Below are 26064 nucleotides of genomic sequence, written 5' to 3' on the forward strand. Positions count from 1 at the left end.
ACTATACGTAAAATAGATAAGCAACAAGGATTTGCTGTGTAGCACAGGGAATTACGATCAATGTCTTGTATTTTAATAATCTATAATGGATTATAATCTGAAAAAACCCCACAACTGAATCACTTTGCTGTACACCTGAAACGAACACAATATTGTAAACCAACTGTACTTCAATTAAAAAATTGTAGGGCTTCCCTGGTGGCGCAGTGGTTGAGAGTCCGCCTGCCGATGCAGGGGACACGGGTTCGTGCCCCGGTCCGGGAAGATCCCACATGCCGCAGAGCGGCTGCGCCGGTGAGCCATAGCCGCTGAGCCTGTGCGTCCGGAGCCTGTGCTCTGCAACGGGAGAGGCCACAACAGTGAGAGGCCCATGTACCGCAAAAAACAAACAAACAAACAAAAAATTGTATAGGAAATAATTGACCAATGAATTTATTTAGGGCAATAAATATTTGTTAAAATTAACGAATTAACGTTCAAAGGGCTACCCCTTTTATGTCATTAGTTCAAATTTAGTTACGATATCCGTTTGCATTCTTTTTCTGTATTCCATGTATCTGATAGGAAGACCCACACTTCAGACTTCTTAGGCTTCCATTTACTGTAACCTATCTGCTGTCTTGCTCAGGGAGGACGTGGAAATGTCTTGCTTGGTTATACCTCCCTGTTCTGCTTCCAAATACAACCTGAAATGATTTCTTCACAATGATTTTGTTTATGTTTTTCTTTCTGGAGACATCTTCTCTCCTTGACTCACTTACGACAGTTGCCCTCACTGTAATGCCCCTCTTGACTTGCTCCAAATGTGGTCTTTAATCATAGGTAGGGCCCCACTTCTTTTTTTAAAAATTTATTTTATTGAAGTCTAGTTGATTTACAGTGTTGTGGTAATTTGTCCTGTACAGCAAAGTGACTCAGTTATACATATGTATTCATTCTTTTTCATATCCTTTTCCATGATGGTTTATCCCAGGATATTGGATATAGTTCCCTGTGCTCTACAGTAGGACCTTGTTGTTTATCCATTCTGTGTATATCAGTTTGCATCTGCTAATCCCAAACTCCCAATCCATCCCTCCTCCCCCACCCCTCCCCCTTGGCAACCACAAGTCTACTCTCTGTGTCTCTGAGTCTGTTTCTGTTTTATAGATAAGTTCATTTATGTCATATTTTAGATTGCACATATAAGTGATATCATATGGTATTTGTCTTTCTTTTTCTTCATTTACTTCATTTAGTATGATCATCTCTAGGTCCATCCATGTTGCTGCACATGGCATTGGTTCATTCTTTTTTATGGCTGAGTAGTATTCCATTGTATATATGTACCACATCTTCTTTATCCATTCATCTGTTGATGGACACTTAGTTCTTTCCATGTCTTGGCTATGAAAAGTGCTGCTATGAACATAGGGGTGCACATGTCTTTTTGAATTATAGTTTTGTCTGGATATATGGGTAGGGTCCCACTTCTAAAGCTTTCTTCCCTCTGGCCTGGTTTATTTTCCAGGAATTATAGTAGGAGTTCTGGACATTACATCAGTATTTTAGAAACAGCTAGGCAGGGCAGTATAAAATTGTTTTCTTTTTATATGTATTGTTTTACTTTTTATAAAATAGAACAGAAGGGGATCAAATAAAAAGGACATATCTTCACCTGTTGCCATAAGTGCTCCTTGGAGGTGACTGCTCTTTGGTACATCAGCCTAGTAAATTTAGGCGTGCATTAGTGTGTATGTATCTGTAGCTCTATGTTTGGTTTTTACACAAATGGATCGTTTCACGCACACTGTTCTATCCTTTGGTTTTTTTACACTTATTAATGTATCTTGTAGATTTTTCCCTGTTGGACATCTAGATCTACTACACTCCTGTTAGGATGACCAGATGCTGTTCTAAGGGGTGGATGTCAGTGCTTTATTTGAGTCCTTCACTGACAGACGTTTAATTTGATTGTGGTGGTTATACATGATGCTATAATAAACATCTTTGATTACACATCTTCTGGTACCTCTAGGTGTGTATATATATGAATCTATACCAGCAGAAGTACTGGGTTATAGAATAGAACATGAAAGGTGGATTCGCTTGTGGGGTTGACTCGTATACTAAGTTCACAAAGTCTCTTCTACTTCTAAGGCTACTTCTGCTAAGTCTCTTCGGATGCTAATTGGGCGTTAGTACCTTCTCCCCTGCCTTTCAGCCCCTAAAGGAAGAACGTGTGACAGGAGGGGATGATTATCGTTGCCTCTGGAGGTTAAGTCTCCAGCCAACCCCACGATGGGGAGAGAGGCAGTGGGGTTCAAACTCCGGGGGGGCGCCCAGGACCCCCTTTCGGCTCAGCTGCCTCCTTTCTGACTGGCGCCCCCATCCCCACCACAAACATAACTCCTGTTGTGAGTTCACTGCTGACAGCTTGTGAAGGCATTTTTTTTTCCTGTAATGGAAGTAGCATTGTTTTTAAAAAATTGCGAACATTACCTGTACGCAATGCAAAACATTCAGAAGATAGGAAAGTATAAAGAAGGAAAAAAATCACCCCAAATCCCAGCCCCAGACCTAATCTCTGATGATACTATTTGAGTATGCATCCTTCCAGAGCCTTATCTGTGTAGAGAAATAGCAACAGAAAGAGGTCACGTGACCCCACGTGGGGCCCATCCTTCCAGTCTTTTCCATACAAGCATGGGGGTGTGTGGACTATTTCTGGGAATCAGAAGGCTTGTCTGTTGTGGGGAGGTATGGGTGGGGAATTCTATCAGGCTGTGTGTCATGCCTTGTGTGAAGAGTAAGGAGATGTGTAGCTGCTGCTTAATTGATTCTCCCAGGAAACTCGGTTTCTGATGGCGAATGACTACAGCTTTCCTGACTGTCTACCGCCCTGGGGTGTGAGCCAGAGGGCTTTGGAGAGGTGCTTAGCTGTCTTGGCTGTGCGGCATCACAGCAGGGAAGCACCTGCCACCGGGACTAACCCAGTGGTGTCTGTGGAATCTGAAACCACGTGGTTGTGAGGGACTTCAGATGTCATCCAGTCCTGACCTCACCGCATACCACCATCCTCACAGAAGCACGTACCAGAATATTTATGGTCATAATGAAAACATGTGGGCTGATTCTCTCAAAACAATCCCTGGTTTTATTCACCTAGAGGGGGCACTGCTGGTACCTCACTGAGTGAATGCTAAGAATTCGGGGAGTCATCTAACAAATGACGTCGAATACCTCTCTTTTATGACTAAACAAATTTGAGGCCCCTCAGAACAGTTTGGAATAGCTAAGAAGTAATGGAATGATTAAAAAGTGGGAAGGGATCCCAAACTCCCTCTGTTCCATGTGTCTAAAAACAGTAGCTGTAAGGAATAGGACAAGAGGTAGGTCCTAAAACTGTGTGGTCCAATATGGAGGCCTTGGGGCACGGGAGGCTGTCCAAACTGAAATTATTTGAAATTAAATTTGAAATTCAGTTTCTCGGTCATGCTTAGCCACATCTCAGGTGCTCAGGGGCCATGCTTGGCTGATGCCTGCCGTACTGGACAGCACAGGGTTAGAACATCTTCCGTAATCACAGAAGTTTCTGTTGGAAAGTGCTGATAAAGCTTCCATTACGGCTTCGTGGTTTCTAAGGAGGGACTTGCCAGTGTCCGGTTTAATCTCCTCTTGTGCCATGGACAGTGTTTTGCTTTCTTTAAATCTGCAGAGGTTGACTGGTGCTTCCCACCCGTCTGTCCTTCCTTCTGGGCTTCCCCTGCTTCTTTCTGAGCTTCCCCTGCATCCTTCCGGTGAGGAGTTCTGGTCTGTGCTACAGCCTTGGCGTTGAACATCCTGCTTACTGTTATTTCTCCCGTGGCCTCATCTGTGCAACAGGGACCCTGACCTTACTTGTCTGAAGTTAGGAACTGGTGTTCTCATGTGGTCAGATTCCACTACATGCTTACTGCGGTGCAGCTGTTTGCCAAGAAAACCAGTTTGAGGTGTTTTTTAAAAACTTTTATTTGCATTTTTTTTTTTGCAGAATTTATTCTCGGGCCATAAGTTTTTGTTTCTTCAGTTTCTTCTGGGGTATCTTTTTCTTCTGTGCAACCGCCTTTCCTGGTTTAGGGACAATCTGCTCTTTTTTTTTTTTTTTTGCGGTACGCGGGCCTCTCACTCTTGTGGCCTCTCCCGCTGCGGAGCACAGGCTCCGGATGCGCAGGCTCAGCGGCCACGGCTCACGGGCCCAGCCGCTCCGCGGCATGTGGGATCTTCCCGGAGCGGGACACGAACCCGTGTCCCCTGCATCGGCAGGCAGACTCTCAACCACTGCGCCACCAGGGAAGCCCCAATCTGCTCTTTTTCAGTGAAGATCATCTCAGTGTGGCCGGGAGAGCTCATGCACAGGTTGATTGGACCATGGGCTCTGCTAAGTCCTGAGCCGCATTTTGGGAGCTGTATTCACCAGAGTGTGCTCACTGATCAGGGGATCTACATCTAGGCCCTAAAGGTCAGCATCCCTCTCTGCATTTTTGAGCATGTGCAGTAAAAATTCAGCACTCCTTTGGGGCCATCGACCGTGAGTCCAGCCCCACTGTTTGGCCTGAGCACACCTACTAACCTCACCACTGGAATGATGGAATGGCACCCATCGCTTCTGTAAAGGGACATCCTTCAGATACTCGGTAGCTTTTTGGATGTGCATACCTTTTATGGCCTGGGCAGTTTCACGAGTGTTCTTAGAATGAACGTGAAGATTTGAACCTCTTGTTTTGCATGATTTTGTGAGGTTTTCTGGGTCAAGTGAACAGCAAACCATTTTCAGAGGTCACCTCAAGGCTGCTTACTGGAAAAGCTAGTTCGAGCTTTTGTGAGCAGCAGAGGAGCAAGGGCAGGTTGCCAGTGGGGCTGCTCCCTGGCTCACACAGCCTTTGCTAGCACCCGCTTCCTAAGACAAAGTCTAGAGCTTTACCTTGGCGACGGCTGCCCCTTACATGCCAGGTCCGGTTTCTCCACCTTCACTCTCGGGTACCCGTGTGTTCCAGACACACGGCACACTGTGTACTTTTCCTGCGTTTGTGCTGTTTGCTGGGCTAGGAGTGCCTTTCCCTCTCCGTCCTTCCTGGGACGAATACCCATGTGGTCTTCAAGGCTCGTAGAGTTCTGTGATGCCTTCCTGACCTGCCTGCTCAAGAGTGGATCTGCTGTCTCCTGTGCTCCCGTTTATCCCAGGACACACCTGTATGACAGCACTTTTCATGGTGTGTGTGTGCGTGTGCGCACACGTGTCAGCCCTCAAGGCTGACTGTGTCCTTACGCCCAGGACTGTGGGGAAATCATAGCTGTCTCCTCCATACCTGCCACTGTCATGACAAGTCGCGATGGATATGAAGCATTTGCAGCAATAAATGTCAGCCCTGCTTCCTCTTCCTCACTCCTTCCTGTGTGTGTTAGTAACAGTAGTGTTAGTAGTGGTGGTGGTGCTGGATTTGGGTTCCCTAAACTATACCCAAGTTATCATATTTTAATTTTCGTTGAATACTATTGTATTTTATATTAGATCGAGTACTTGAGGATTCTATGTAGAGAGAGCTCTGAGCTTCCTGCAGCCAAAAATCAATCAGGAGTAATTTCAAACAAAATGTATCCTGACTTTTTTTTTTTTAATTGAAGAAAATAGCAATCCAAAGGAACACATTTTGGGGAAAGGAAATAATAACAAATGGTCTCTATCAACACATTTCTACATGGCAGATACTAAGAGAGGTGCTTTTCTTGGATGATCTTAGGTGTGTCTCACAACAGCCCTATGAGGCAGGTACAACTATGACTGCGTTTTTTGTTTTTTTAACATCTTTATTGGAGTATAATTTTTTTTTAAGATGTTGGCGGTAGGAGTTTATTAATTAATTAATTAATTTTTGCTGTGTTGGTTCTTCGTTTCTGTGCGAGGGCTTTCTCTAGTTGCGGCGAGCCGGGGCCACTCTTCATCGCGGTGCGCGGGCCTCTCACTATCGCCGCCTCTCTTGTTGCGGAGCACAGGCTCCAGGCGCGCAGGCTCAGTAGTTGTGGCTCACGGGCCCAGTTGCTCCGCGGCATGTGGGATCCTCCCAGACCAGGGCTCAAACCCGTGTCCCCTGCATTGACAGGCAGATTCTCAACCACTGCACCACCAGGGAAGCCTTATTGGAGTAAAATTGATGACTGTGTTTTATAGGTGAGGATGGAAAGAATAAGTAGTATGCCTGCCCATGCCCGCATAGCTAGCAAGGGCTGCCATCTCTTTAAAAAGATTTGAGATATAATTCACAAGCCGTAGAATTTACCCCTTAAAAGTGTACAATTCAGTGGTTTTTAGTGTATTCACAAAGTTGTGCAACCATCAGCACTGTCTCGTCCCAGAATCTTCGATCACCCTTGAAAGAAACCCCTCCTGTGCCCATCAGCAGTCCCTCCTCATCCCTCACCCACCTCCTCTCCCAACCCCTGCCAACCCCAAACCACTGCCTCTGAGAAGTTGCCTATTCTGGACATTTCATGTAAATGGAATCATTAAGTATGTGGTCTTTTGTGTCTGGCTGATTTCACTTAGCATAATGTTTCCAGGCTTCCTCCATGTTGTAGCATGAAATCAGTACCTCATTCCTTTTTATGGCTGGATAATCCCATTGTATGGATATGCCACGTTTTTATTTTTTGCCTTGGCCGTGCGGCATCTTAGTTCCCCGCCCAGGGATCGAACCCGTGCCTCCTGCAGTGGAAGCACGGAGTCCTAACCACTGGACTGCCAGGGAAGTCCCCATGATATGCCACCTTTTTTTAATCCATTCATCAGTTGATGGGTATTCGGCTTACTTTCACTTTTTTGTTATTGTGAATGATACTGCTATGAACATTTGTGCACAAGTTTTTGTGTGAATGTATTTTCTCATTTCTTTCGGGTATATACCTAGGAGTGGAATTGCTGGGTCACATGGTAACTCTGTTTAACTTTTGCAGGAGCTGCTCTTTTCCAAAGTAGCTGTGCCATTTTACATGCTCAGTGAATGAGGGTTCCAGTTTTCCTACATCTTTGTTAACACTTGATCTTGTCAATTTTTGATTGTAGCCATCCTAGTGGGTATGAAGTTGTATCTCATTGTGGTTTCGATTTGCATTTCCCTAGTGACTAATGATTTGGGGCATCTCTTCGTGTTCTTATTGGCCATTCATGTATCTTCTTTGGAAAAATATCTACTTAAATCCTTTGTCATTATTTATTTATTTTTAATTGTTGAATTGTGAGAGTTCTTGATATATTCTGGGAACTAGACACTTATCAGATACATGGTTTACAGATATTTTCTCCCATTCTGTGGCTTGTCTCTTCACTTTTCTCATCTTTTTTGACATAAACAAAAATTGTGAGGACAAATGGGACATCTGGTATAATGGAGTGGGGATTGGAGTCAAAAGACCTGGTTTCTGGCTGTGCCTGGACCACTCACAGCAACTAACTAGTCTTGTTGTCTAGAGTAACTTAATCTCTCTTAACCCCTGTAAGTGGGGCAAAATAATGGGCATCAACCATACAGGATGGTTTTTAGGATGAACTGACATTAAGTACTTCACAAACATCCGTTCTTTTTATAGCACGAACTCTTCCAGCTCTGCCAGAACATCTGTGTTGACAGGAAACTTGGTTGTAGAGCTGGGTTCCACCTGAAGATGGATCACTCAGGACTAGAGGCTAAGACCCTCCTCCAAAACCTGATTGTAATGACGCTTTCCCCGACAAGGTTGGCTAGACTGCCCAAAGGATTATATTCCCCATGCATCAGAAAGTTCGAGAATAATCCCGACTGAACCAGTTTGGCATTTTTCATATTGTGTGGTCTCGTGGCCAGTGGTTCCAGTCTCATTTTCTGAGGCTGTGGGGTGGCCCGCCACCTGCTTCACAACCCGTCCTCTAGTGCCACTTGGGACAAGTTGCTGTCTGAGCCTCAGTGCCTCATCTATGAAAGGGGGATGACAGTTATCGATGTGAAGATCAAACTGTGGGTTGTGGTGAGGTTTCAGTGAGTTAACGTCTGTCATCTCTTACTGTAGAGCCAGGTGCTGAGTTAGTTTCCATAAGGGGTGCTGGGCTGGCAGGAGGACCCTGCCAAGTTGGACCTCATGAGGCAGTCTCCCTGGGAAAAGGCCAGGGAGACTGCCCAAGACTGTATGCACGGCTTGCAACACGGGTATTTCTGATAAATGAGTCTCTAAGATAATCAGAAGAGAAATTTTTTTTTCTGGGTGCACCACACAGCTTGCGGGATCTTAGTTGCCTGACCAGAGATTGAACCCGGGTCCACGGCAGTGAAAGCGCCGAGCCCTATCCACTGGATCGCCAGGGAATTCCCAGAAGAGAAATTTTTTACCTGTTTAAATAGCCAACATTAAAATAGATGAAAAGTTTAAGGGGAAAAAAGGGTGGAGAAGGTGTACCATTGTGGAACCAGTCAACCGGTCAAAACAAACAACAAACAGAGCAAATAGAGATACACACCACACACAGTCTTTGGAAGGAAAGATAAGGACCTTGTAACAGTGGTTGCCCCTGGGAGGGAAGGGGGAAACTGGGGATTTAGAGTTGAAAGAAAGTAGGGGTTTAGCTGTACCCTTTGATACTTTTTGAAATTTTCATGTTGTGCATTGACATATACACATATAGTAGTTACTCAAATGGTTAACATTTAACTTTGTAAAATTTTTCCTTTTTAAAAAGCATCGCTGAGGCTGTTTGGCAAAGTGCTGTGCTCTCTCAGGCTACTGTCAAGTTGGCCCTTTATCTGCAGACAGAAGCTCTTCCCCAGTCACTGATTAACCTGCTTCTCTTTATATTCTCTCCTTGAAGGTCTTAAAACCAAATGTCCTTAAAGATATTCAATAATTCCAGATTCCTGCCAGTTCAGATGAAGCTTCTAGTCTTGTTTCTCAGAATTGATTTTACTTGATACGGTTTGGGGTGTTTAAAGTTTAATGCTCTTTGGGGGAAGTGTTCTTTCCCCCGCACCCCCCACCCCCTTATTTGAATCGAACAGTGATGAAGTGTGAAAGTGGCTCCCGCTTCTTCGGCTGAAGCCTTCGGTGCTAGGGCGATTGGCTGAGGATCAGGGAGCCTGCATCTGGGTGTGGGGTTCTGTGAGCAGAGCTTCTCCACTGGAGGTTGAAGGGGGTTTGTGCTGCCTACCGGACAACATCTTTAGAAATTGCCTGTGTCTCAAAAAAATTCAGCTCATCCTTCTTACTGTACAATATACTAGCCTGATTTAATATTTTAAATGTGTTTTATTTCTTTACCCAAATTGTTGGGTAAAGACCAAGATATCTGGGACTTCCCTGGTGGCGCAGTGGTTGAGAATCCGCCTACCAATGCAGGGGACACGGGTTTGAGCCCTGGTCCAGGAAGATCCCACATGCCGCGGAGCAACTAAGCCCGTGCACTATAGCTATGGAGCCTGAGCTCTAGAGCCTGCAAGCCACAACTACTGAGCCTGCGTGCCACAACTACTGAAGCCCACAGGCCTAGAGCCCGTGCTCCACAATAAGAGAAGCCTCTGCAGTAAGAAGCCCGTGCACCGCAACGAAGAGTAGCCCCCGCTTGCCACAACTAGAGAAAGCCCATGCGCAGCAACGAAGACCCAACGCAGCCAAAAATAAATAAATAAATAAATAAATTAAAAAAAAAAAAAGCAAGATGTTCATCTCCCACTGAGACCCTTAGGTAAAAAGTGCCCCAGGTTGAGAAGCAGAGCATCACAGGGTCCTATCTGTGTTCCTAAGTGGCAAGTCTTTGGGGGAATCTCATACGATGGGTTTGAGCTTCCTAAACAGTCCCCAGTAAGTAAAGCTGGACAAGCCCATCGGAGGATTTACTCTTCTTGGCTCCGTCTTCCTGTTTTCTGTTGTTGGGCAATTTTACTTTCCTGTTATATTGAGCGCAGTGCCATTGTTCTTCTAGAATTTTTCACAGATAATTACCTTTTGGGTACTTAAAACTAAGTGTAAAACATCACTCTCTGAAACACACCATCAAATTAAGTAAATAAAACACAATTTAAAAACAGTCTTTATTAAAACGATAGTTCGGGGAGTTTTTATTGCCTTAATAAAGTGCAACAATTTTGCATACTTTCTCGAGCATGATTTTAAAATTAGGCTGCCTGCCTTGCCCAAAAGGGAAGTATTAGTGCTACCAAGGAGGATGATCTTAGGCCAAGGGGACCTTCAGATTTTTTAAATTTTTTAGGAAAAAATAAGGGTACAGTTTTGATTCAGTTGAACTCATTTATTCCACCTTTTAACTGTGTGTGTGTGTGTATATATATATATATATATATATATATGGCTTTGTTCTAGAATAAGTAGTTGAGTTGCTGTTTCTGTCTAGAATATTGGTGGATGGTTTTATATTGTGAGGCCTCTTTGAGAAGTTTTGATTGGAGGCAGGATAAACAAGTCTTGGTCTGAGGACATTTCCTACACTTCATCGTAGGCAAGTACGAATGAACACACTAAGGACAGGAGAATCCAGGCATACAGTTGGGGTCCACTGTTCACGGTCTGGTCACTGTTTTGCTGACATTGGGAGAGAAGTTTTAGAAGGAGGCCAACTTGGGAAGAGTATTCAACAAACCCTGAGTGCTTGGGTGCCATGACATTCTGGCTCTGGGGACATGGTGATTCCGTGGAGAGTGGCTACGTGGAGCTTACACTTTTTCGGGGAAGACAGTCAACAGGTAGGTACTGTCAGGTAGCCATAGTTCTAGAAGAAATAACAAGGTCAGAGACTAGAAAACAATTGAAGATTTTAAGGTATTCCTACTCAAAAATATATCCCATGTATGCTGTATTCTTTAAAAATGTCAATATCTTGAAAGATCAAGAAGGCTGTGGAAATATTCCAGATTAAATGAGCCTAGAGACATGACAGCTCAATACAATACCTGACCTTAAACTGGATTTGAGTCTGTATTGACAAAATTAGATAATGGATCGTGGGTTAGATAAAGGTAGCTGATAAATGTTTTGTGGTTATGTAAGGAAATATCCTTGTTTTTAGGAAAGACACCCTGAAGTAGTTAATATCTAAGGGCAAAAGGCCATGATGCATGTAACCCTCACTCAAATGGTTTAGGAAAAATTTTTAATATGTCTTATAATTACACTTGTGTGTGTGTGCACGTGTGTGCATGTGCATGCACCTGTGTACTGGGGAGAGAAAAGAGAGGGAACAAATGATAAACGGGATAAAATGGTAATTGCTGAAACTGACTAAAGGGTACACAGGAGTTTTTCTTTTGGTGTGTGCAACTTTAAGTTTGAAATTATTTCCCTGTAAAAAATTTTTAAAAATCAGGTATAGTCTAACACTTTTGAAAACAAGATCCTATTCTTAAAAAAACCATATATTCCTTGGGAGAAATTTTTTATAAATCATTTATATATTAGTATGACTTTTTCATTCTTTTTTTTTTTGGCTGTGCTGTACGGCATGTGGGATCTTCTTTCCCCAACCAGGGATCGAACCCGCGCCCCCTGCAGTAGAAGTGCAGTCTTAAACATTAGACCACCAGGGAAGTCTCATTTTTCATTCCTTTTTTCTTTTATTTTTAATATTAGTATGACTTTTAAAGAAAGTAATTTTTCACTTGCTATTATCTAGCTGAGACTAGCTACCAAGGAGCTTGGTGGTTTTCTGAGAATTAAAGATAATTTGGGGAAAGGAGGCATGATAGGGTCATTGCAGTCAGGCTAATATGGAGAACTGGTTAGAATACTGGACTTTGAAGAGCGGGGAGGATGATGAGTTATGGGTGACGGAGACTTAGAAAAGAGGGAGGGGGGCAAGCCAGTGATAAACTACCCCCGACTGAAGGTGGGCAACCTCTCTAGCCCCTTCTATGTGTAACTTTGGCATTTATCTTTAAAAAAAAATTTTTTTTTATTGAGATATAATTTACATACCATGAAAGAAGGTTGTGGATGACTAATAATAGTGATATTTTATTTTTTTTAACTTTTTATTTTATGTTGGAGTATAGTTGATTAGCAATGTAGTGTTAGTTTCAGGTGTATAGCAAAGTGATTCAGTTATACATATACATGCATCTATTCTTTTTCAGATTCTCTTCCCATTTAGGTTATTACAGATTATTGAGCAGAGTTCCTTGTGCTATACAGTAGGTCCTTGTTGGTTATCCATTTTATTTTTTACATAAATTTATTTATTTATTTTTGGCTGCGTTGGGTCTTCGTTGCTGCACGCGGGCTTTCTCTAGTTGCAGCGAGTGGGGGCTACTCTTCATTGCAGTGCACGGGCTTCTCATTGCGGCAGCTTCTCTTGTTGTGGAGCACAGGCTCTAGGCACGCGGGCTTCAGTAATTGTGGCACACGGGCTCAGTAGTTGTGGCTCGCGGGCTCTAGAGTGCAGGCTCAGTAGTTGTGGCACACGGGCTTAATTGCTCCGCGTCATGTGGGATCTTCCCAGACCAGGGCTCGAACCCATGTCCCCTGCACTGGCAGGTGGATTCTCAACCACTGTGCCACCAGGGAAGCCCTCCATTTTAAATATAGTAGCGTGTACATGTCAATCCCAAACTCCCTAACTATCCTTCCCCACCACCCTTCCCCCCAAGTAACCATAAATTTGTTCGCTAAGTCTGTGGGTCTATTTCAATAACAATATTTTATATCACTATATTGTAAATTATTATGCCAGTAGCTATCACAACCGATCAAAATGCTAGGCACGGTGGTAAGTACTTTAATAGACATTATTTCATTTATTCTTTAAAAGATGCTTACAAGGTCGTTTTAGTTTCCTAAAAGAGAACGAGGATAACAAAACCCTGAGAGATTATAAATAACTCCCTTGGGTCACATATCTGGTAAAGGGCTGGATTTTGAACCCACGTCTCTGATACCGTGAAGCCAGTGGACGAGGCTGCCTCGCCGTGTCCGGGACCCCTGCTGCAGGAATTGGGCTGGCAGGGTGAGCAGAGATGTTTTACTTGTCTCTGGTACCTAGAAACAGAACACGGGGTACTTCTTGAAATGTGGAAGAAGAAAATTGATACTTCTCAGCCCAAGAAGGGAAGAAAGATTTTGTAAGTAATAGATCTTTAATGTGTTAATGTAGGGAAATGAAAATACTTGGAAAGTTAATTGAGTGGTTTGGGGTTAGTATCAGTGGAGTCAGATCTGGGCTGAACCCCTCCATTTACCCACCCACCCATCGGACTTGGGTCCTCAGGTGACTGTCTAACACTGATCTGTAGTTTTTTGGTTCTGCCAGGCACCTACAGCCCCAACCTCTCTTGCCCGTGCTGCAGGTTTGATGATCCTATTTCTCTACCACAAACTTTACCCTCATCGTCTTCTACCCTTAGCTGCTTTTTTTTTCTGGCCACGCTGTGTGGCATGCGGGATCTTAGTTCCCCAACCAGGGATTGAACCTGTGCCCCCTGCAGTGGAAGCATGGAGACTTAACCACTGCACCGCCAGGGAAGTCCCATACTCTTAGCTGCTTTTAAAGCCCCCCACAGACTCCTTGACACCAATCTGGAGAGTTTATGATGAAGCCCACTGGAGTTAGGACACAGGGGCATTTTCAGTGAACCCTGAGTTCCATTAGTAGGTTGGCATCTGCCTTCAGGATCTCTCTTCCCCCTGAACCCTCCTTGGCCAGGTCGGCAGCTGGAAAAGTTTGCTGATGCTGACACCTGTATTTAAGGTAGCTTCTCTTTATGGCATCTTGGTAGCTTCTCTTTATGGCATCTTCTTTTTTTTTTTTTTTTTTTTTTTTGCAGTACGCGGACCTTTCACTGCCGTGGCCTCTCCCGTTACGGAGCACAGGCTCCAGACGCGCAGGCTCAGCGGCCATGGCTCACGGGCCCAGCTGCTCCGCGGCATGTGGGATCTTCCCAGACCAGGGTACGAACCCGTGTCCCCTGCATTGGCAGGCGGACTCTCAACCACTGCGCCACCAGGGAAGCCCTATGGCATCTTCTTTTTATCCCCCTTCAGCCCTGCTACTTGGCAGGCCTGCATACCTCTCTGGATTCCAAAGCTCTTTCCTTTGTGCACTAGACAGCAGGCATTTATTAACCACCTACTGTGTGCATTAGACTCTCCCTGGTGCTCTCTCCTTTACAGCTTATAGCATAGAAGCTCGAAGTTCCTAGATCCTCATCATGTATTGAGGTAAAAAGCAAGAATGACAACAGGAAACTGTTTTTGTCCCATGGAAATAGTTTGTTCAGATGCCACAAGAACATGTTCTTCCCTCATAATAACAGTGATAAGTGGTGCCCTGTAGTTGCTAAGTTCCTTCCGTGCAAATCATGTGGTACCAGGGTTTCTCAGCCTCAGCATTGTCGCCATCTTTGGCTGCATCATTCTTCGCTGTGAGGGTGTCCTGAGCATCGTAGGACACTCAGCAGCATCCCAGGCCTCCACCCACTAGATGCTAGAAGCACCCTCACCACCAGCTGTAACTCCCAAAAAACTCTCCAGACTCTGCAAATGCTTCTTGGTGGGAGAGGGGAGTGGGGGGGGGCATCACCCCTAGTTGAGAACTATTGCCTCGTATAATTCTCACAACAGTCCTATGAGGTAGGTGTCATCTCCACTTCACAGATGAGGAAACTGAGGCTCAGGAAGGTCCAGTGGCCCCAGGGCTAGGACATGACAGAGGGGAGACCAGAAGCCATCCCCACACCTTTGCTTCTTCAGCTGAGCCTCTTTTGGACCCGGGGCTGCTGGGAAACTGCTTCAGTGGACAGGGAGCGGCCAGGCCAGCGGGGCTGCTGTGCACTTGAGCTTTTGCTTTTGGGAGAGGCCTTGCTCTCTTGCCAGGTGTGAGACAGCTCATCCGTCACGTCTTGAGATTCCTGGGCCGCTCCCCCCGCCCCCTACCCCGTGAGGGAGGCAGCGAGGAACTGAGAGAGATTTTAGCAGTGGAGCAAGGATGCACTCGCTGTCCTTCTCCACCGAGCCGGTCCCCAGGCCCAGCCGTAAAATGAAGGGGACCCCACACTTTGCAGTCGTGGACCCCCTTAGCCAGGATTCTGCACGAATCTGAGAAGAGGCGGTGGCACCTGGCACGTGTTTCTGAAGTTTAATTTCCCCCACGCACTGCGCTGCACTGATGGACAGAGAAAAGACAGAATGTTTGCTGGAGGCTGAAGCTTGACGGCCTGTGTGTGAGCCGTGCTGGGCACTGGCTGGGGGCTCTGGGCCTCCTGATGGGCTGCAGCCACTTGGCCGCCGTGAGGACCCCCAGTGGCACATCTTCCTGCCTCATCCCACTGTGGGCCGAGGCAGAGGGAGGCCCTCGCCTGCCCCCTCACCCCTGGTCATCAAAGGTAAATGGGGTCCCAAGAACTGAGGAGGGGGGTTAGGGACGCATTTACTCATCAGCTCCCCTTCATGTCTCCCTTGGGACAGTGTGGTCTAGACTCCCAGGGCACAGGGGTTTCTGCACATTTTGAAGCCATAAATATTCTTTCCCCCAGTGGATGCACAGTCCAGAACAGCCAAACTTGAGGTCTCTCTTTATTTTTATTTATTTATTTTTATCTTTTTTGGTTGGGGCACGCGGGCTCTCATGAGGACTTGCCACAGCTTCAGCTACTGACCTCAGGTGGCTGCTTGGATTTGCTGGCCTTTGAAGCCCATGTGAGTCATCATGTTGTTAGTTTCCCCTCATCTCACGTATGGGGATGCTGTGCAGACACAGCCCGTGAGCGGGGGCAGCTCAGTTCTGAGAGTCAGGAGACGGGGTGGTGGGGTAGGGTGGGTGTTTTGGTGGTGCTGCTGTGGGCCTTGACCTTGAGCTGTTTGCCTTCTTTTGTACCTCGGTTTCTTATTCTGTAACATAGGTGGAGCCCTTCCCCTCTTGTGTTTTGCAGAGATTTTGCATGATAAGTAAATGACTACTTTCAGAGAGACTTAATGAAAGTAGCTATTCATATCATAATTATGAAGATGATGAGTAGTATAATTGCCAGCTTTCTGTGCTCAAGGTGCCATGAGGGTGACCTGGGGGGAGGTCTCCTGTGGACCTCCGTGTGTTTCTGTGGGAAAAGAAGGAAGGACATTTCTCTCTCGCTCACACTTATTTTAATTTGGGAATGGACAGAAAGTAGATTTGCTTTTTGATGTGTTCGAAGTTCTCTGCCGCCCCCTTGCTCTCTGCCCTTCCGTTCCGTTCTGATCCTGCAAAGTCAACATTTTAGGCACCCTTTTCAACAAGGAAGGGAAATGAGGCCCTCTTTTATAAATTGTTTTGAGGTTTACAAAGTTGCTTTTGTATTGTTTTGTTTGTATTTGTCACATGATAGTCTTGGAAATCTTTCCATGCCACTGGGTGAACCCAGCTGCATGGCATGTAATGAATGCATTTGTCATAATTCTGTTAATAATCTCCTGGTGAGCATTTTTTGAGTACATAATAGACCCTTGGATGTAGAGAAAGGCCTGGTGTATCTGTGGTATGAAGTGGTCAGGCCAGTGAGACCTAGAATAAGGTAGTCTCCTAGTCTTGGCTCTGTGCACTTGGAGTTAATTGTTCAGCTTCTCTGGGCCTCGATTTTCCTTTTAAAAAGACAGATTTGGACTAGAAGGTATTCTCAGATCCTATCCAGCTTTCAGTGTTACAAATTCATCCTCAGATCTCATGTACTAGTTGTCTCCTTCTGTGTAACCAATAACAAACATCCTGAAACTTCATGTCTTAAAGTCACCACCACTTTATTCAGCTTAAAGTTAGGCTGGGCCTTTCTTCTTGTCTGAACTGGGCAGCTCAGTGGCTCTCCTTGGGCTTGTTTATGTGTCTGCAGTCACCTGGCAGGCGGGTTGGGCCTGGTATTCCTGGATTGCCTTACTCACATGGCTGGTGGTTGGCTGACTGTTGGCTGGGCAGTTGGGGTGAGGGTCAAAGAATATATCTCACCCTCTAGCAGGCCACTCCGGGTCGCACGTGGCTGGGCAGGGTCCCCAAAGTAGCAAGAACAGAAACTGAAAGGCCTCTTGAAGCCTGGGCGTGGAACAGACGCAATGTCATTTCCATTGTGTTCATAGGTCAGAGCACATCACAAGGCCAAGCAGATTCGCGGGGCAGGGAGACAGACCCCTCCCCCTCCTGATGGGGGAAGTGCCAAGGATCGTGGCCATTTTAACAGTTTAACGTGTCCTGCGAACCGAGCCTTTGAATAGCAGGGAAAGACTGTAGAAAGGGAGGAAGAAACAGAGAGAAGCTGAACATGGAGATTTCAAGAACTTCTTCTGGTCAGCGGTAAATACCCTTGATGTAAAACAAACAAACAAACAAAAAAAGCAAACAAAAACACTTCTTTGGACTGCTACGGTATATATGCTAGATGTGTCTCCCAGCACCAGGGTTAAGAAGATAAATTCCACGTGGCTGCTGTTTTGAGACAGTTTAGTGTGGGATTTGATGGCTACTCCAATAAACTATAATCCAGAACAAACATTTCTGGTTGAAATACAAAACCAGTGCTGTGCAATCCCCAAGAAGGGACCCACCTAGTCTATCTGGGGGGTCAGAGGAGGTTTTGGGCATCTGATTCTAGCAGGATGAGTTGGCATTTAGTGAGCAGAGAAGGGCCAGAGTGGGCATGGGAGGAGGGTGGCAGATAAAGGAAACAGCGTGAGTGGAGGTTCTGTGCCCTGGAAAGACCAAAGGACTCAGAATCAGGAGGCTATGGGGTCAGTAAGGTCTGAGCTTAGGCGGCAGATATGGTGGATGTCACAGATGTAATGCCAAAAATGCTTATCTCATCACTGAGGAAATGGAGCCACACAGGCTTGGGAGCTCTTTTAACTTTTTCTGAGATGGTGAAAGTGAACCGGAAGTTCAACATTTCCACTGAATTTGTCCTTGTATGTTCTGGAAGACAAGAAGGTAGTGTATTTGTTTTCCCCTTCCTTTATTTCTGAGGCATTTGTTGAGTCTAGTACATGCCTGTCATATACCAGGTCAATTAAATGAGGGAATAATACTTATCTCTTATTTAGCCCTGGCTGCTTCCTCGATGACTTTGAGGTAGGTGAGAATAGCCGTGAAAGCCCAACGAAGAGAATTCTGCCATCCTGTTCTGTACTCAAAGTGTGTTCTTTCTTTCAAGCAGCCTAGAAACATGATTCTGGGGAGACTGCCTGTGACAGTAGCTGTTGGATGCCAACCCAATAGCCATTCCTTGTTTGTTCTTGCCACTGGACCCCTGATTTGCTCCACAGCCAGTGGTCTTGGGCCCAGGGATGAACTGTGCTTGGTCTGAGCCACTCATGGCCAAGTACTCGCCCACCAGCCCCTCCTGTTGCTAGGGATGGTCATGAGACCCATTCTGACCAGTGGGGCTTGGAGAGGGGGCTGCTGGGGGCAAAAGGGGAATGTTTTGATTCTGGTAAAAGGAGAAAGCTACAGAAGGAGGAAGTCCCTTGGTCTCATTTCCCTGGATACCCATGTGTGTTGACATGGCACCTGGAGTAGTGGCAGCCAGTTTGTCACCATGAGGGCTTGTGCTTTGGGCCAAAGCCACTACACAGAGAGTGGCTGAGCAGAGGTGTGGACTCCGGGTCCACCCAACTCTGAACTTATTGCTAAATCATAAAAAGGGTTATAAAGTTCAGGCCACTATCAGTCAGTTTTGTTACCTGCAACCTTTCCTAAATGATAGACTGTCTATATCATGATCACGGATATGATGAAAAAAAGAAGAGAACCGGGGTGTACCTTTTATCCAGCCACATTTAAATGTGGGAGGAAATATTGCAGACCATTTTGCCATGCTTTTAGATGGACTGGCATCCTTGGCTTTTGGCTAGAAATGCTCCCCAGCTTTTCCTGTGTTAATCCTGAAACCTGGGCAGAGAGGTGACAGCACAGAGTGGGCATGTAGTGGGGGCAGGCGTTGCTCCTACTGATTCTGGGACAAAAGCACCATTAAGAGGATGGTCTTTGGCATGGGAACTAGTTGTTCTTTAAAATGTAGGCTTCTTTTTGTTTTAAACACAGTAGGAGATTTGAGAATGGTGGAGCGTGAGTTTTAAAAAAGAACTGAGGAAAAAAGTCTGTGGGTGGAATTGGAGCCAGCCTAATGGAACTTGTGATCTTCATGTTTGGAATGAGAGTTGTACCATGCTTTTAACCATGACCTTGTACCTGCCCTATGTCCATATTTGAACAAGGGGTTGGGGGTATGTGAAATTCCTGCAGGAAGAGCAAAGAGCAACAGCAGGAGACAAAATGAAGTGTGACCCTGAGAAAGGGCAGGCGGTTCAGCAAGAGGTAGGATGGAGGGTTAAAGACCTGGAGAAAAAAATAACAGAGAATTATGCCAGAGTCTCTAGAAGGACACCATGCTCAGGGCCTAACAAGCAAACACCAAACCTTTAGGGCAGGTGCCCTGGCATGTAAACCCTGGTTCTGAATAATCTTGTAGTGCGCAAACTTGCCTGTTTGGCTGTGTGTAAGGAAGGCCTTTATGGGATGCCTTGCTCTGGGTTCCGTCGGGCAGGTTCAGTCCGTTGGGGGGGTTGGGGTGTGTGTGGAAGCAGCGTGGACGGGGGCAAGGAGGGTGGGCGTGGCTGTCCGTTTCCCTCCGCCTGAGATGGGCGTGGGCCCCGGCCAGCCCCACCCACCAAGTCCGGCCCCTTCCGGGTGCTGCTTCCACCCCTCTCCCCAGGATCCCTTCAGCCCTAGAGGTAACCTAGAGATTACACGGACCTCCAGGAGGCCTCACCCTTCCCTGGTGGTTCTTTCTGTTCTTCCATCCTGTGTTTAACCAGTTTTCCACATAAAATTTCCCCTGAGAGATTTCCACTTTCCTGACTGGACACAGTTTTGTTATCTCAGAATGTGCACAGTTCCGTGTGGGAGAAGCCCAATTCTGATCACCCCTTTGGAGGACTTCTTTGGTGGCCAGCACGGACGTGGACTGGGGTGGTGGCCGGGAGTGGGACAGGAATGGTCAGCTCTGAACAGGGAAAACTAGACAGGAATGGTTACCAGAGTGTGAGAAATAGAGTGGGGAGGATTTAGAATGACTTGTGAGTGGGGTTTGGGCCGGGAGAAGCCAGCCTGTGGGCAGATGATGTAATAAGAAAGCGGGGGGCGCTGAGCGGGGGAGTACTTCCCTAGTAGTCCAGTGGTTAAGACTTCCCCTTCCAATGTAGAGGATGAGGGTTCGATCCCCTCGTTGGGAAGCAAAGATCCCACATGCCTCGTGGCCAGAAAACCAAAACATAAACAGAAGCAATATTGTAACAAATTCAATAAAAAGACTTTTAAAATGGTCCACATCAAAAAAATCTTAAAAATAGGGGTGGGGGTGGAAATGGGGCAGGGAGGGGGTCCTTTGAGTGAAGGCATTTTTAAAAAATTAATCTTTATTGGAGTATAGTTGATTTACAATGTTGTGTTAGTTTCTGCTGTACAGCAAAGCGAATCAGTTATACATATCCACATATCCACTCTTTCTTAGATTCTTTTCCCATATAGGTCATTACAGAGTATTGAGTAAAATTCCCTGTGCTATACAGTGGGTCCTTGTTGGTTCTCTATTTTATATACAGTAGTGTGTATATTGTCAGTCCCAATCTCCCAATTTATCCCTACCCCGCCTCCTTTCCCCCGTGGTAACCATAAGCTTGTTTTCTACATTTGTGACTCTGTTCCTGTTTTGTAAGTAAGTTCAAGGGAGGGCATTTTATAGATGATTGGAAATCTGTAGCTTGAGGGCTGACAGTGAGCATTTGTAATTCCTCTGAGAAAAGGCAGCAATTGAAGACACAGTAAGAGAAAGCCCTTTGTGGACAAAGGTACATGCATAGGACTGCGGATTGGCCCTCAGGGTTCACCCACAGCTGGGTGGTGGAAGATAACTAGAAGACTTTGGTGAGAAAGACGACATGTGCCCTGCCGCAGATGCAGGAGGGGCCTGGGGAGGGTTCATCATCCCCGAGGCTTTGAAAGGTGGGAGTGCTCAGTGGCATCAGAAGCTGCAGGAAGAAGGGTGATTGGGAAAAAGCATTGAGATTTGCCCCGAGGAAGGTGAGAGAGCAGGATGTTTATATTTAGCCACGAGCATTAGAGGAATTGTTTCAAGTAGGATTTTAAAAACAGCCATTTCTCACTGTATCATTGTTCAGTGGCCTCAGATTTGCCCTCTGCAAGGGGCACATCTCATCTTCCCAAGGCCTTGACCTCAGGTGTGCAGGATCCTTCTCGAAGTCAATAAGTGATGCTCGGATGAGCCATGCAAACTGTAAATGGGGCAACAATGGGACTGAGAGAGCCTGCCTGCGGCACTGACAGAGGTTTGCCCACACCTCCCTCTTTCTGGGGCACCTGGACCAGTAGAGAATTTCACATCTGGACTTGAGGGAGTGATTGTGTGGGCCTGGCAGCATCTCTGGGTGAAGTGAGAACTGCGTCCTACTGAGTTCTGCTCTGTGTGTAATACAGTCTACCTAAGAAGGCAATTCCAGAATGATATAATTTATTTGTTAGTTTAACTTTTTCGATTATAGAAGTAATGTAACAGGATGTGACAAACTTTGGAAAATAGAAGAAAGAACAACGTGGTCTCACCACTGTAGAACTTCCGCTGTTAACAATTTGTGATAGTTTGTGCAAATAGTTTTTTACTCCTGTGTTGGTTGACTGACTTCCTATTTTACTAAGAAAACTTGAGCTGTTGTTTAGAAATGCCTCCCAGTGTTTAGCCAGTGGCCCTGGGTGTATAGTTCTGCCTGCATTAAGGGGAGATAAGACCAGCCTTATAATAAAATAAAGTTCCATATACATGGAAAAAAGAGAAGAATCGCTTTCAGGATGTGTAGGAGGACGTGGGGAGAGGCTGACAGACACAGATTATGTTAGAATTGTCTGTGGAGGGTTCTCTGATTCTTAAGGCATTAATCCTTTTTTTTTTCCTTCATTTTTTAAAAACTGAGGTGAAATTCAAATATCATAAAATAACCACTTTATTTTATTTTTTTAATTTTATGTTTTTGGCCATGCCTCGAGGCATGTGGGATCTTAGTTCCCCAACCAGGGATCGAACCCGCGGCCCCTGCATTGGAAGTGCGGAGTCTTAACCACTTGACTGCCAGGGAAGTCCCTAAAGTAACCATTTCAAAATGGACAATTTGGTGACATTTAGTACTTCCACAATGCTGTGCATCCACCACTTCCATCTTCCATCTTGTTCCAGAACATTTTCATCACCCCAAAATAAACTCCCGAAGCACTTACTTCCCCGAGCCCCTGGAAACCACCAATCTGCTTTCTGTTCTACGGTTTTACGTGTTTTGGGTAGTTCTTACAAGTGGAATCATACAATAGGTGACTTTTGGCGTCTGACTTCTTTCATCCAGCATCATGTTTTTGAGGTTCAACCACATTGTAGCACATCTGATCATTTCTCTTTATGGCTGAATAATATTCCATTGTATGTTATGCTGTAATTTGTCCATTCATCGGTGGATGGAGATTTGAGTTGTTTCTACCTTTTGGCTCTTGTGAATAGTGCTGCTGTGAATGTTTGTGGACGTGGATGTGTATTTGTTTGAGTACCTGTTTGCAGTTCTTCTGGGTGAGGCACTGATCTTAACTCCTCACTCCCTAGGTTGTAAAACACCTAGATTGAGGCAGACCACGTAGACTCTGGCAGCTCTCTGATGGAACCCACACATTTTGCTGCCTGCATAGCACTGCTCTGCTTTATATTGATTTTGGTTGCAATCCCAAAGATAATACATGCAGCCTCTTTTGCCCAATAGAGGGTGATTGCTGCTTTGTTACAGGAATCCTAGTTCAGCATCTTCTGTGTATGGTGTGAAATAGAAGACGGAATCTCATTGCTCTTGTCACAACTGCTCATGGGGTAAAACAGTCTCTTACTGCTCTGCCTGTCAGCGGATCTTAGTTCCATAGCCCCAGACTCTAGAGTCCCTGTCATTGCCTCAGAGAGGGGCTGCCTTCTTTGTTTGGCTCAGATCTGAGGGTCCAGGGCTGCCGGCGACTGTGGACCATTAGATGTGTGACTCCCCATGTCCTGGAGATACCCCGCCGTGAACTTTTTAATCAGTTATGTTCTATTCGCAGTGTCTAGATCGGGCCCTTGTCTGGAAATTTCTCTCTCTATTCCTCGATAGGACTCTTGAAAGATTTGAGGAGGAAATGAAATTTGACATCATGCTTATGGAACTTCAGCCTAGAAGAGTGAATCTGGATGGAAAAGAAAAGAGGAGGGACCAGCAAATAGCTCTGATGACAGATTAAAGCAAGTGTACCATTTTGGCTACTGTCTGGCACCCTGTGTAACAGTGCGTAGTACCTATTGTTTTAGGTGGATTCTCCCAGAGGGCAGAGCCTGAGAAGGCTTGGGTGCAGGATTTTGGAGTTAGGGAGACCAGCAAGAGGGAAATATGGAAATTGACAAAGGCAACCAAAAGGGCAGGTTTTTGTGCTGGTTACCGCCGTGGGCGATTAAAGCAGAATCACCGTCGCCCTTGTAGGAATGTGCTTCAGAATTCTCTACCCCAGGTCCGGAAGATGGGATTATTTATCCACTGGCTGCCAACCCACTGATCAAGGGTTGCCCCATGGGCGTGTTAATTCTCTCTTGTACTTCCAAGTTTGCTCTTGAACCTGTCAGGACAGGTACCTGTACCTCTTGAAAGTTCGTTCCCCTTGACTTTTTGAATTGGCTCCCATAGAACAGCCCCAGGTCAGAAAGTAGGAGGTTTTAAATAGTGCAGCCAAGGCTGGTACTAACATCTGTGCACAGCTGGTCGCCTCAGAAACTGCTGGAATCGAAAGGTGGGCTGGGAGGATGTAAGGCAGGACACACCTGTATCTGACACATGTCACTTCCACATCCCCTGTCTCTCTTTTGGTCGCCACTGCTTCTTTGTCTTTCAAAGCTTCAGGAATATCCAGAATTGATGGTATCTGATCATAGGGGATTTTCTCAGCCAGGTTCCAAGTGAAGGTCATGTATTTTTCCCAGTGCCCTTAACCTCTTTTTTCTCCTCTATTATTCATTTTGGTGGAATTAAGCCAGTTGATCTGTTAAAGTCACTAAGTCTGTTAAAACTGTAGGAATCCAATTAGATTTTAATACAAGACAAAACCGTCTTTTAAAAAATGAGTGATTTGGACTCTTCAACAGGTAGTGGAGTCTCTGGAGACAGTAAGGAATGAGGAAAAATCTCTCGAGTATTATCATGCAGGGAGCGATCAGAGTTTAACTTTCCCCTTCATGTGCCCTCGAGTCTGTTGTAACAGTGACATATTAGCTCAGAAGCATTTTGAGTCCTAGAAGGACCTATTGTGTGTCTGTAACACCCAACAGCTTTGCATCCACATTTCCTGTGAGGATCAGGCCATCTTCCTCCCTGTCCCCTGAGTATTAACATACAACTGACCTGCCCAGGTATAGAAACCTGGAGCCAATACCACCTCCGCTGTGATGAGCCCAGAAGCTCTTGGCCGAGCCAGTATTTGCGCTGGTGAATTCATGGAAACTGCTATCTTGCAGCTCACTCATTGGAGAGCAGGATTTCACTCCAGGGCTGACACTCCAGGAGAAGTTCTCTTAGCTGATGATTTGGAGACACTGTCCCTTGATAAAAATCAGTTGGCTAACTATGGAGAACAGTATGGAAGTTTCTTAAAAACTAAAAATAAAGTTACCATATGATCCTGCAATCCCACTCCTGGGCATACATCTGGAGAAAACTATAATTTGAGAAGACATCTGCACCCCAGTGTTCATTGCAGCACTGTTGACAATAGCCAAAACATGGAAGCAACCTAAATGTCCATCGATAGATGAATGGATAAAGAAGATGTGGTACATATATACGATGGAATGCTACTCAGCCATAAAAAAGAATGAAATAATGCCATTTGCAGCAACATGGATGGACCTAGAGATGATCATACTGAGTGAAATAAGTCAGAAAGAGAAAGACAAATATCATATGATGTCACAAAAAATGACACAAATGAACTTATTTATGAAATAAAAATAGACTCACAGACTGCGAAAATCAACTTATGGTTACCAAAGGAGAAAAGGTTGGTGGGATAAAATAGGAGTTTGGGATTATTATATACACACTACTAAATATAAAATAGATAACCACCAAGGACCTGCAGTGTAGCACAGGGAGGTATACTCAGTATCTTGTAATAATCTATAAGGAAAAAGAATCAGAAAAAGAATACATATAATATATTTATATATAACTGAATCACTTTACTATACACTTGAAAGTAACACAATGTAAATTAACTATCCTTCAATTAAAATAAACATTTAATTTACAGTATCAAAAAAACCCCACCGAAACCAGTTGGCTAAAGCTAGGAATCATAATCTTAAGCACGTATGTCATTTTAACTTAAAATCCTCACTCACCAGTCTCTGTGGGAGGGAATGAGCTTCAGGTTCTACTACTCCACCATCTTGATTGTTCTCCCTCCCTCACCAGTCTTTAGATGTAGGTGCAAGGCCCTTTCACCAAGCATGGGTTTACTGGTGGAAAGTCTGCATCTTCTCCCCTGTAGAAAGCATATCTGTAATGTATCACCTATAATCTTCTGTTCTGGTTTCTTTAAAGAACAGGACAAACTGGTTACAGAATCCTTCTAGATTTTTCGAAATGGTTTCTAGTCTTTTACAGTTATCATGACCACACCTAATTGAACAGCAGTTTTTAGCAACTCAACTTTTATTGACATTTTCCAAGTCATCCAGCTTAGTTTCATAGAGACTTTATGATTTCATAAAGAATTCATCACACTGATCTTGGAGAGGCAGCAGTGTGTGGTGGCTTGAAGTGAGATCTTAGTTCCCTTCCCAGCAATTGAATCTGGGTAGCCTGGATGAAAACCAGAAATCCTAGCCACTAGACCAGCAAGGGCTGGAGGCTAGAAGCAAATTTCCCCTGGCTCTTGCCTCCATTGAAAAATGCATTTCTCAAGGAGGGAGAAACTGTAAAAACAGGTACAAAGTTTATTATTAG

At 45.1% G+C, this 26064-nt stretch overlaps 1 protein-coding gene across 9 annotated transcripts in view; it reads left to right on the forward strand.

Annotated features, from left to right (window-relative positions):
• OSBPL10 (oxysterol binding protein like 10) overlaps positions 1-26064 on the forward strand; it is a 375388-nt gene that overhangs the window by 189784 nt on the left and 159540 nt on the right. The gene's annotated exons all lie outside the window — the stretch shown is intronic.

Source organism: Globicephala melas, chromosome 11 (genome assembly GCF_963455315.2).
Source record: "Globicephala melas chromosome 11, mGloMel1.2, whole genome shotgun sequence".
In the NCBI taxonomy this organism is placed as follows: domain Eukaryota; kingdom Metazoa; phylum Chordata; class Mammalia; order Artiodactyla; family Delphinidae; genus Globicephala; species Globicephala melas.